This window comes from Paralichthys olivaceus, chromosome 2 (genome assembly GCF_024713975.1).
Source record: "Paralichthys olivaceus isolate ysfri-2021 chromosome 2, ASM2471397v2, whole genome shotgun sequence".
Classification (NCBI taxonomy): Eukaryota; Metazoa; Chordata; class Actinopteri; order Pleuronectiformes; family Paralichthyidae; genus Paralichthys; species Paralichthys olivaceus.
This window is the reverse complement of record NC_091094.1, coordinates 8,972,358-8,984,958: the sequence shown is the minus strand read 5'-3', so window position 1 is coordinate 8,984,958 and position 12,601 is coordinate 8,972,358. Positions and strand designations below refer to the sequence as shown.

General features: G+C 40.0%; 1 protein-coding gene across 4 annotated transcripts in view; it reads right to left on the bottom strand.

Annotated features, from left to right (window-relative positions):
- Positions 1-12,601, bottom strand: part of slc12a5a (solute carrier family 12 member 5a) — a 130,662-nt gene that overhangs the window by 73,720 nt on the left and 44,341 nt on the right. The window lies entirely within an intron of this gene.

Sequence of the window (12,601 nt, the reverse complement as noted above, 5' to 3'; positions counted from 1 at the left end):
CAGCCCCCCCATCCCATGAGCCCCTCTGTTTCTTCCTCTCTGCACATTGTGCCTCCCAAATATCAAAGGCTCCTTCGCTCTCTCTCCCTAGGCACCATCGACGATAATGAAATTACGTGAATGTGTGACGAGCGGCAGCGATCGTGTCCAAGAGGACTAAGAACCATGTCTGGGACATGGAGAAGAGAGGGTGGAAAATGAGAGAAGATGGTTAGAAGAAGTAAAATAATTATTTTAAAATCAAAGAGTTTGTTCATTGCTTTGGTGTAAATGGAGCACAAACCAATCTCCCATGGATGAACTTGTTTTATTGTTGGTTAACACAGCACAATAATTAGCAACTGAAAATAACTAAAACGACAATTATTCTAAGCTGACTGGGCAGCACACAGGTCTGGAGGCTAGGCTCAGCTGCGATACAGAGCTGCTGAGCCAAGGTCTTGGGCTACGCTAAGCTAAAAAACTAGCGGTCTGATGACCAATCTGGGAGGCAGCTGCGGAATAGGAGGATGAGGGGATTAGGACGTGTTGGATTTAATAATCTAGACATCATGGATGAAGATGACAGGGTGGAAAAGTAAGAAGACGATAGATAGCAAATGAGGGATCAGCAGTGTGTGAGTAGAGGTCCAGGGATTACAGAATGGAGGTCACGGAAAGCTCTCTCACACTCAAAGATTCAAGCATACATGTAGAAATCTCTTTCTTGGAGTCAGACATGGAGCATGGAGACAGCTGTGAGGGCAAAGACCTGACTTGACAGCCCTTGAAAAATGAAAAACTTATAAAATGTGAAGCACCACTGGTGACAGCTTTTCATTTTAGGCACTCAGAATATATGGGGCTACGTGAAAACTTTCATCTGATGGATTATGAATTATGAGACAAAATGGGAGAACATGCAGGCTTCTATTTCAAGGAGCTGGTGGGGGGCTTTTATGTCTCTTAGCAGAAGTCTTTAGATGCATTATTGAATAATAAAGACCATAAAGGCCATATGACCAGAATAAATGCATTCATTCAGGGAGTTATACCGATGAATAGTGCAGCAGGAACATGGACAAGAAAAGACAGCATCTATCGAGAGCAGTCTTGTGGAAAAGATAAGACTGAAACGCTGTCAGCTGATATATTGTTATATTTCACTGGCATTAAAATAAGCGGCAAACAACCATCAGTGTGATGGAATGTGAGGTGCTAACATTTAACAATTTCTTTGTGGCCATCAAGAGGGATGTTGAGCATCGAGAGACACAGACAATCTGTGTTACATTGTTATGCTCACAGAATCAATTTAGCTCCAGGTTTCATCAAATATCTCACCGGCAGGCACGGTTGAGTCAGAACAATGATCCAATAAACATCTTCATATTTTTGATAGCGTCTGTGATTCCTGCTGCTGGTGACATCTCATCCCAGTAAATTCATTCAGGGATGTGCTCTGGTTGGATTCGTAGTTATATATTTCTGTTAAAATGCAGCCATCACTAATCTTTAGCGGTTTTGGATATGGAGCAAGATTTACACTCATTTTGATTCATGTTTCTTTGCACCTGGTGAATGCAAGTCCAATATTAACTTCCTATTTGTACCTCTGTTTCTCCAGCAAGGAAATATCTATCTATCTATCTATATCTATCTATCTATCTATCGGCCTGTTTCACTTGAAATTGAACCCAACCACTTGATGAACCACTTAGAAACAATCCCAATCCTATAAGGTAACTTGTGCTTTAAAACACAAACAATTAGCTGAAAGAAGCAAAATGAGCTGCTGTTACAACAGACCTCCTTCACAATGCAGTCATTCATCCATTCTTAACATAAAAGCATTTGGTAGCTTTAAAGACACGTTACTTAAAAATATAAAGTCTTAAACTGACAGGTTGAAATCTCAGGCCCAAAGAGAGAAATATCACCTTGTCAGGTAACCAAAAATTAATAAAATTGATGTAAATAGTAAATCCATGGAGATGGAATATCCTCTAATCCTGCTTGCTCCACATTAAACATCAAAGCCTTGAAAAATCCCCTGTATTTACGCTGTGGCACACACAACACCAATCTCAATCTCCAGTTGAGTTGCTGCATTTCCAGAAGGACAATGGCTAAATGGGCTGCTATTGAGCACCAAGACAAGTGGCACGTCTCAAAGCCGCCTGTGGACAGACGCTCTTCTGTATTTCTAATTGCTAAGAATGCTTATAGGCTCTTTGGGCCAAGGCAAAATGGGAAACATGTCAAGGAAGCTGTTGTCAAAGAGACAGATAGACAGATAGAGAGAGACGGGATGAGCATCGCAAAGAGGTGTTGTAGTACCGAGCTAAGTGGCCGGCCTAGCGAAGGGGCGACACAACACTCTGGGGAGCGGTGCATGAAATTCATACCCTGATACATAAATATTTGATCGTGAGATTATACTCTACATCTATACGTTCACTTAGCTGGGCTGTGTTTAAGTGATGGGCTGAAAGCCAATGATCGAGTAAGATGGTATGGAGTGGTTGCTGCGGGAGGTGTGTGTGTGTGTGAGCGATGTATAAGTGAGCGAGTGAGTTTGATTGCCGACTGCGAGAGTGGGAAATGAAATGAAATGATTTAGAGATGCACCTGAAATATGAATGTGGTTATAAGTATTCAATTCAATTAATAATGTTAAATCAAATGCACCACGTGGTACTGTTGGTGCATTCATTTTACTATTCCAGTAGAGCTGTGTGTGTGTGTGTGTGTGTGTGTATGTGTGTGTGTGTGTGTGTGTGTGTTTGTTTTAAGTTCAAGCATACCTCACAGAAGCTATCATCCAATAACAAACGCATCAATCACAATCTACTTCCGAACAAAAGACACCTTTATACAAATAGAATATGAAGACCTCACACAACTGTATGGGCATATACACCACACAGCAATACAACAAAAAAATCGGCCATTAACGTTATGTATGTTTCATAGAATTAGTCGTCGACAGTTTGTTCTGACCAAATACGGTAAAGAGGATTCTCTTTCTACAATGAATGACTATTTTCACAAACAGCTCCACTGAATGCCCCATCATTGAAAATGATCAAATTATAGCGTTGCTCTTTGTGTCCCAGACATAATGGCCCCGATCCAGTAATGTCCCTATACATTTATCTGTCACTTCACACAGGCAATGTGTGCAGAGAAGACATCAGGATGAGAGGGTGCGTTATTAAATAATACCACCTTTTATTTGATGAAACAGTAAATAGGAATTAATATTAGGATGATATTGTGTGTGAGTGAATTCCATTCTTTGGGCTGCTTGGAATAAAGAAGATATTTGTTTCTTTTGAAAAATCACTATGTTTAAAACACCAAGTGAAAAGCTACACAAGCAACGCTGATGATAAAAGTGCTGCTGAGGCTCCCCACTGTTCTCTGCATTATAAGCCTTGGAAAAAACGCATTTCATTATTCCTTCCACCCACATCCACCCTAAACCCCTGCCAAACCACCTCCGCTAACAAAAAACACAAAAAAAAAACGTAATATCCTCTAATGACGTTCAAGGCACCCTAATGGCCAGGAACTAACTGAAAGGGAAGCTGGAAAGACAGCTCACACTCACACTTCATCACTAGTTGTGGCCATTTCACAGTCTGAGCAAAAATTACAAAGGGATCATTTGGCTTTAGTGTGGTCAATCACACAAATGGGGGAGATTTATAATCGCTGTCAGTCTTTATAGGACAACAGCATCTGGATAGAAGGTTGAGGAAATGAGGTACCGATAGGAATTTTCCATTGGTGGAAACATCCATATTAATTTAGATAACAGTGCTTAACAGGCAGTATGCTAAAACTGATACATATCATGGTTTATATACCATGTTTATAAAAGGTACAAACACATGTGCAGTCATGATTGGCTACATTTGATCAATATATTTTTACCTGCCAATTCTACAAATTCTTATTTAATAATTTCTATTGATTTTGCTCATACAAGTGAATGCTGTTCCTGTTTCACAGTCCATACAGTTTATATTGCCCAGTCACAGCTGATTTATTACTATGAATGCTCGGTATTGATGAAATGATATTTCATTGTGTATGTAATTTTATGTACCGATATAGATATGCATTATATCATTATATAAAACCAGTAGAGAAACTGTAAACACATATTAGCATCAGATTTAAAGTAGATATAGCTATAAAGACCCTTGACAATTCATGCTGAAGGTGTAGGTACCAAGGCATTAGTGCTATGGAAAAAACAAACATACTGAATATTGTTGCTGGCGATATATTGAGCCTAAACAATTATTGAAATGATTACTAGATAGTCATTTTAGCAATCAAAATTTTGTGACAGCCTTCTTGGCATTCAAAGGAGAGTTCCCTCTTCTTTGTGGTACTCTGACTCTGCCACATTTCTTGAAATTTCCTTTTAGCTTGAAAATAACTTATTGTTAATTAAAACATTTTTGTTATTTGCTATGGACTCAGAGTCAAGCCATAGCAATATACAACACATTTTCTTTCCTGTGTTTTTTAATATAATTCTAACAGCTTTGAGTTGACGGAACATTTGAGTGAATGCATCATTAATGAATTTCAGAAAGGTGACGGTGTGTATAATCAATCTCTTCTCAGTCTGTTTCACCTTGGTAGCAATAAAATCCAATACATCTCTTGTCATTTTAATGACCAATGTTTATATGAGGTGGAGCTGACAGATGTTAAATGGATGTTGTGCACAGATATTTTCATCTATTTTCACAGATGAAAATATGTAGAAGAAAACATTTTGAATCTGCTTTTAATTTTGTATACCTCCCTCTCCGTGAGTTCCCACTACCTCTCAGAGCTGCCTCATTATTTTTACTTTGACTTGCTCACAGCGCTGTCAGTAATTAATCTGTGAAACCTTATTTCATCATCGAAGTTGTATCATTTGCATGATCTGAACCTCAATCTGTGCACTGAAGTTGTGTCAGCGCTGTACCCATATTTCTCATTAGCAATTCCAGTGCATCCCAAATGTTGTATCCTCGTGTTTGTGTGTGTGTGTGTGTGTGTGTGTGTGTGTGTGTGTGTGTGTGTGTGTGGGGAGAGAGTCCACTGGTGTTCTGCTGGCTAGAATGAGAGTCCCAGTGATGAAGCAGACTGTGAGGGATTGATCCCCTTTTGCGCCCCTCCCCACCAGCCTCCCCTGTCCAATTACGTGGCTGTGCGTTTGATTTTCATCCAAGGTGGCCAGGTGCCGTTTCTTGGGTCTACAGACGCCACCACTGGCCTCACAGTCGCCTTGCAATCCCTCTGCCTACTCATACCAGCCAATTAAGCTGCTTTCTAGTTTAAAGATACAGCCACCCCACACTCCCATGCTGAACAACACAGGATCCTCCCACGCTCACACACAGGCAGGGGTTTCCACAGCTGAAACTGTATGTCCACATAGCACCACCCCTCACGCCTTCTCCTAACATGTACAATGATGGGTTTCTCCGCTGCTGCTGGCTGACTCAGTCACCAGGTGCCAGACTTATGCATGCAAAGCAATGCATAAATGATTTCCCACGCTTACACTTGTTTTAATAAAAGACAAATGTGTGGTAAGTATGTGAGCACCTCATACATACAAAGTGTTCTAGAATCAGCTGAGAGTGAAATGATGAAGATGAAATTAGAGGGTAAAACAGTATTTCTTTAGTTGTTTTGGATCATGATTATTTAATTGTTGAAATGTACAAAGCAAACCTGCAAAACTTAAATTAAAGATTTATTCACATGGGAGCAATAATTTCTCTATCAGCGAGTTTTTCCTCAACTTCTCTGAATTAGTGCAGTGCCCATTGTTAACCTACGTGTTTGGAATGGGCTGTTTATTTGGCCCCTGGTGATGTAGCTTGCAGCGTTTTTTACATGAAACTGTCAAAGTGACCTGTGGGAGTGGAAGTGAGTCTTGAGTACGTGGACCCAGTTCTGGAAGGACTCAGATTTATAAAACACAGTTTTAGTGATGAATCCACACCAAGTTTGAATATTAGCATGCACATACATTAAAAGCCATCACACAGAAACGCACTCAATCTACAAACACATGCTCAGGGCTGAGCAGACACGTGATGGTGAGCCCATACTGTATGATGAGTGCACTTTAAGATGAAAGAAAAGGAAATCCAGTTGGCTGGTGGTTACATAGGCAATTAATGATGGAGCTGAAAGAATTATTTGCCTTCCTCAGAGACTGAGATTGTGCCGTGACGCAGAGGTAACGTGTGAGCTGGGAAAGAGAGAAACGTGACATCTCTCTGCGCTTTATGAAATGCTAATGATTTATCCACCAGGGAAATTCCCCTGATGAAATACTGTATTTTCTGTACGAAAACGTACCACAGCAGCGGTTAGTAGAAACTGATTAATGGCTGGAGAGGCCGTTGGGCTGTATTTTGCTTATCATGTTTAACCTCAGTGTAAAGGTTTCATGCTTAGTAAATATATGGAAGATTTCCAACAGCCCAGACTGTAACCATGGCAATCCACATTACCAACATGGTTATTCTTCTCTTTTGAGCCAAATGAAAACAGCTTGATAAAATGGGGTTAAGCCAGACACACACACACACACACACACACACAGAAGTTTCAATACAGTGACTGACTGATGCTGCTGGGCCGAGTATCTGACGATCGTCTCAACCATACACCAGCCAAATCACGGCAAATAGGTGCACGAGTGAGAGCAAATCAATACGTGGATTTTCATCATGGTTCCATCTCCTGGAACAGATCAGCTTGCAGTAATGTCAGATGGAGGAAATTGAGAGACTCATCAAGGACTTCGGTCTCTTCAATAAGGAAGCAGAGGAAAGCGAGGATGTGTCACTCCCCCACTGATGTGGAGCGTGTGCTGTCAACTTTTGATTTACTTTATCTGCTCTCTGCAGATTCACACAGAATGGTGCACCTGAACCAAATGGATTCCTTTTGATGGGAAAACTGAAAACACTCACACATATAAGACCGTTAAAGGAAAGCTCTCAGATAAAGTGTTGTCTCCAGTTTCTAAGCATGTAATGTATGGAATGAATTCAAAAGAATTGTGATTTCATATTGTAATCTACTTTTCCGCTGCATATACTTCACCTCAAGCTGTTTCATCTCTTTTTTATGAATTCCTTCTTTTCCCAGCATGCCCTTTGGCAATCTCAACATAACAATTGTCAACCCAAATAAATTAATTCCCGTAACTCAAGCATGAATTCTGCTTCCACTTTCATTGTCATTTTTAAAAATCAAACTGGTAACTTTGAAGAAATGGCCTGTGACTAACCATGACAGCAAACTCCCTCCTGTTAAACGCTTTTATAATTATGAGCCACTGTTGCCAGAATAGAATTACTAACATGCTGTTGGACAGTTATCCAATAACAGGAGGTCAGGAAATGCCTCCAATGAACAAAAAAGGTCTGAAAACTGCATGATAACCATGATTATAGAAACTACTTTCTATGACCGGCTGCAGATGTTGTTTAAAATTATACATCTGGACAGTCTGGACCTAGTATCAAAAAGGGATTTTGTAATAAAACGACTGTAACCTTGGATAGTGAGAATGGATATAGGAAAGTTTTACCCTCATAATGAGGGTAATTTATGTAAAGATCTACAATAAATATCAGAGCCTATCTTTCCTGGATGTCCCTGTCCTATAATCAAGGTGGAATAAAATGGGACAACCAGCAAGTAAATTGATCATCATTTGGTAAGTCATCAATCATCTCATGTTATCATTACGTGCAGGAATCAAGGGAAATATTTTGACCTTGATTTCCTAACAGTGGTAATATTGCACCAGTAACGATAAGGAAAATAACAAAGAGAGAAGACAAAGGCTCCTGCTTTCAGGTTGCTTTAGTTTCCTTTCGCATGATTCATCTCTTACCATCACTTCCACTGACCTCGTCTTCCCCTCCATAAAACCAGCCATCTTTCCCGAAGACCATTCATCCATTGGAAATCTTTCACCTCAGAAAACCTTGGTGCCTGTAATTTCCTACCCGTTTTTGTAGCTGGACAGGGCTTTGTGCTGCTGTAACACTATAATTGCATTAATTTAGTGAATGCAAATTGTGCAAATCAATGCATTATGATATCTATGGGTTATAGAATTTAAAATCAAATGCATATGAAATGTGAAACTACTGAAGTTGATGGCAGAGAAATGCTAAATAAATAGACAAGGAAGGGACAGCAGGTAGTAAAGTAGTATGTATGACTAATGGTTGTATCTTAGCATCAGAGTGTGTGTGTGTGTGTGTGTGTGTGTGTGTGTGTGTGTTTTCATTTGTGCATGAGCCACCTATTTTGTCTGGGCCTTTTATGAGAAAACTATGCAGAACCCTTCACTGCTGAATACACTCTCCTGCCTGTTAATTGACAAACCAATGAATGAATACCCATCCATTATATCTGGACACCCACTACTCATACTCTAATTAGCAAGAAAACCCATTCATCTGCCCTCCCCTTACGTAAGCCATTGTACCACGGTTTCATTAATACCTACCTTTAATAAATTAAATTAAGAGATATATAATTACAATCTATATTTGGACTTTTGCACGGTGGTTGGTTGGCTGAAAAAAGCACAGACTCTTAAGCAGTTGATTTCATAAGCATGGTATTGTGTGAGAAATAGAGTTAAAATGTAAAGAAGTGGAAAAGGCTGGTAGGACCCGAAACAGTGGCTGTAACATTATGCAATACTAAAGTGGTCAATAAATTTGGTTGGGTTTTGAAAAACAGAGTTTTTCCCGAGTCTATTATGAATAATACTGTTATCTACAGCACCATCCTACTTGGTTGACATGGCAATAAAGTATTGAATTTACCCTATACGATTCCATAATGCATGCTACAATAGGCCTGTGTGTCTCTCTACTCATGTGGAGATGATACACTTACGCACTAAGCTACTGAAAATGCTGAAATCTTTTTTGTGTGCAGCTTAAGAGCTACTGTACCTTTCCATGTAACAAGTGCCTGTGGTTCTGTATTAGCAAGCAAGCGATCTCTCTCTTTTTCTCTTTCTCTCTCCATTCACAGTAGATAACTTGCAAAGTGGGTAGACAGAGAATAATGACGTTGAGCATGCACAACAACTGCCTCCCTAGGAGAGGGCCCTGGGGATCATTTTGCAGTATTATGCAGTCAGCCATACTGTAACTACATTACAACCCCATTCACAGCTCTGACCAAGAGAGCGGACTGGCTGGAGTGGCGGTGGATGGATGTATGGATGTTTGAATGGATAGATCGAAAACTGTAATCTACAGCACAAATGTTTTCTCAATACAATTTAAGAAAACAATGAAAAACACTTTAGTATGTCCAGTGCTTGTTGTGAAAACATAATAAATAAAACAATTGAGAACCAGAAAATACATATCTGGAAAGAAATCCATTTTAATCCATTACATGATGTTGCCCATTCTTTGCATGTACCTATAGAAGAGCAGTCACACTGAGGTCATTGACCACCATGGCTGCATGAAGACTTATTACATCTGAATGTGATGGCAGCTGAAGTGGCCTGGTGTTGCCAATTACAACACTAGCAATAGGCCATAACAAAAATGACAGTAATCATCACTTCCGCTGGTATCCGATCGGTACGCAAATACCAAGAATCAGTATCGGAACATCTCTAATTTTAATTAAATAAAACCCTGATTTTTATGCTTTGTATGATATGCTGTTCAATATATTTTCATTCTGTTCTAACCATAGACTTTATTGTTAGTAGTGGACATTGAAATAACTTTCACACGCATAATGGATTCACTGAATCAATGCATGTCAGATGTTAATTAACCATTTTTTGACGGTCATATCGGCATTATGAATTTATTGATAACCCAGTATTTCCTACTCCAGTCATATGTAGTGTTAAATCAGCTGAAATTGTTTGTAAAAGATTTCTTTATTAAGGCAATAATACAAGTAAGTTCCATGCATGGGATCAATAAAATGAATCTTATCTAAAAGAAGAAATCTTTGTCATATTTTCTAAATGAGCTTCCAGAGAAAAGAGCATGATCTATCTGCAGTGATCCAACTAGCAGCTGTCAGACGACCAGCTGAGCCGCTCTTCATAGTTTGTCCAGGGCAGAACTTATGAGCAATATTCAATTACGGTTACATAATAAAAACTACCCACTCATTATACCAGAACAAATAAACCGATCCGACACAATAATGAGCGACAGAAAACATAAATGAAAAACTGCAGACAGTAACAAACATTTGGAGAAGTAGCATGAAATCACTTTTGCTTAATAACAAGGGCCCAGGCATTTTGAACAAACTCAAATTTCCTCGTTATGGAGTACCATTAATCATGAGTGCTCTGACTGTCCCAGCATATAAACTGTGACTTATCACTGTAAAGATGACAGAATTAATGCTTTAGGTGCAGCATATTTATTTACAATACCGAAAATATCTGAAATGGTACTCAGCCCAAAGCGAGAAATACACCATGACCTGAAAACCAACTAAAAAAAAACACAGCATATAGCACAACATCAGCCTACACAAAACTTAAATGAACTAAATAAAAACTAAAAAATGTATCTCTGAATTCCATAAGCAGCAATAACAGCTTATTTAAAATGGTACTTCACATATTTGAAAACCAGAAAGCGAGACATAAACCATGACCTGTGTGAGCTAGAAAACCAACTCTAAGACACAGCATATACCACAAAATTAGTCTGCACCTGCTAGGAAGGATATGAACAACTCTTGAACCCTCTCCCCCTTTTTGCCATCCGTCTCTCCACATCACTCCATCTTTCAGACAGTAACAGCTTCCCTCTTGTGCTTCAAAAATTGAGACATGCTCTGCCATTACACCCGCTCTGTGCTGCAAATGGATCCCTGTAACTTCACCTTCCCTTCAACTCTTGATTGCATCTTGCCTCCTTACACTGCTGGCACTCAACCTCTCAAGTGCTCAGAAGAGAAAAAAACTGTGTGCGGATAATTAACAATTTGGTGTGAGAGCAACATGACAACTTATGAATATGTAAATCTGGCCGTGATTGAACATGCACACACCTCTTTTAGTTGACTTGTTTTTTTTATTTCCCTGAGAATTATTTCTTTCATCTTTGCATATTTTTATAGGGTGTGCAGTGCAAAAATACACTGCTGCAAACAAACATCCACACAACCCTTCATGCTGATGCTTTATGCAAATCCCTGTGCTGTCCTCTCCCGGGCTATAACCCTGCCGTGTAATGAAGGCTATAAATCAGCACCTTGGACAGCGCTCTGCAGCCGTGAGCTGCTGGAGTCAAGGAGGATGGGGGGGCAGCTTTCAGCACCGCGGAGAGTGGACAGCGACAGTCTCTGACATTCCTTCTGTGAAGAGAAGAGAGCTGCCCTGCGTCGGAGTGATGACTAAACAGAGTTATTCGGGTTGTTGCACTGCTAGCTTAGCAGAGCTGTGATTCAGATGAAAGGATGGTATGTGTGTGTAAAGCCCCTTTTCCACTGGTCAAAAAAAACAACACCCAGCTACAATGGAGACCATCAGCATTTACTCCCAGATCAAAGGAGTTAAGAAAAATGAAAGTGGGATGAACGCACTAATTACTTTCTTTTTTGGCATTGGGGAGAAAAATACAGGCAAGGAATTAATTGCCTTGTGTATATTTTAAATGTGTTTTAAATACTTCAAAAATACCTGCTAATTTTGGAGTTAAAGAGGTGTAAGTCAGGTACGATCCTGATAGAGGACCCTGCTCAATGAAAGGAAAGGAGGATTGGGAGTAAATGGGACATGTGCTCAATATGAACATGTCTTCCAACTTTTAAACGCCAGTCTGCACACATGCATGTACGCAACTTCAAACCATGGATTGTTTTGTGGCTTTGCGTCACGCTTGTTAAGCTGCCCTTGATGGTTCAAATTTGTCGCACTTATAAATGGGGTCATGCCTCAAAACCCCTGCCACCCTCACAAATGCTGTCAATACTCTAAGCGCACAATTGTAATCCCCCCCAAACAAAAAAAGAGATGCCCGCATTAAGTTAAATATTCATGTTCCCAGCACTAGTCTATTTTTATCATTAAGCCCTCACAGGTAGAAGCAGCGGCATAGTGACTGTTCTCTCATCCGCAACCTGTCTCTCCAGAGCATTCCTGAGAGCCCAGGACTGGCAACAACAGGGAAATTTGTGCACAACACAGGATGGGAGACATAAAAGGAAAATAAAATACTGAGACAAACGTAGCGTGCATAAGGGAAAAGGAGGGCAGTGAGGAAGAGAGGTGGTCCTTAACAGAGATAGAGAGAGAGATGTGTGCAGAGCTGCAATCTTTAACATACAGCAGAGATGAAGCTGGTTTGCAGCTTTTCCAAAGCAAGTGAAGAATTACCCTCAGCTCTAATCAACCACTGGGTATAAGGGTGACAGCCAAACTTAAGTTATCACACTTATTCTGCATTCATGACTTAATACTGTTCCAAAAGGTGCAGAGCTTGTCCCTTGCACAGGTTCAATTTCCACTGGGGCCTAAGAAAGCACATACTCTCAGCTGAACAGCCGGTAA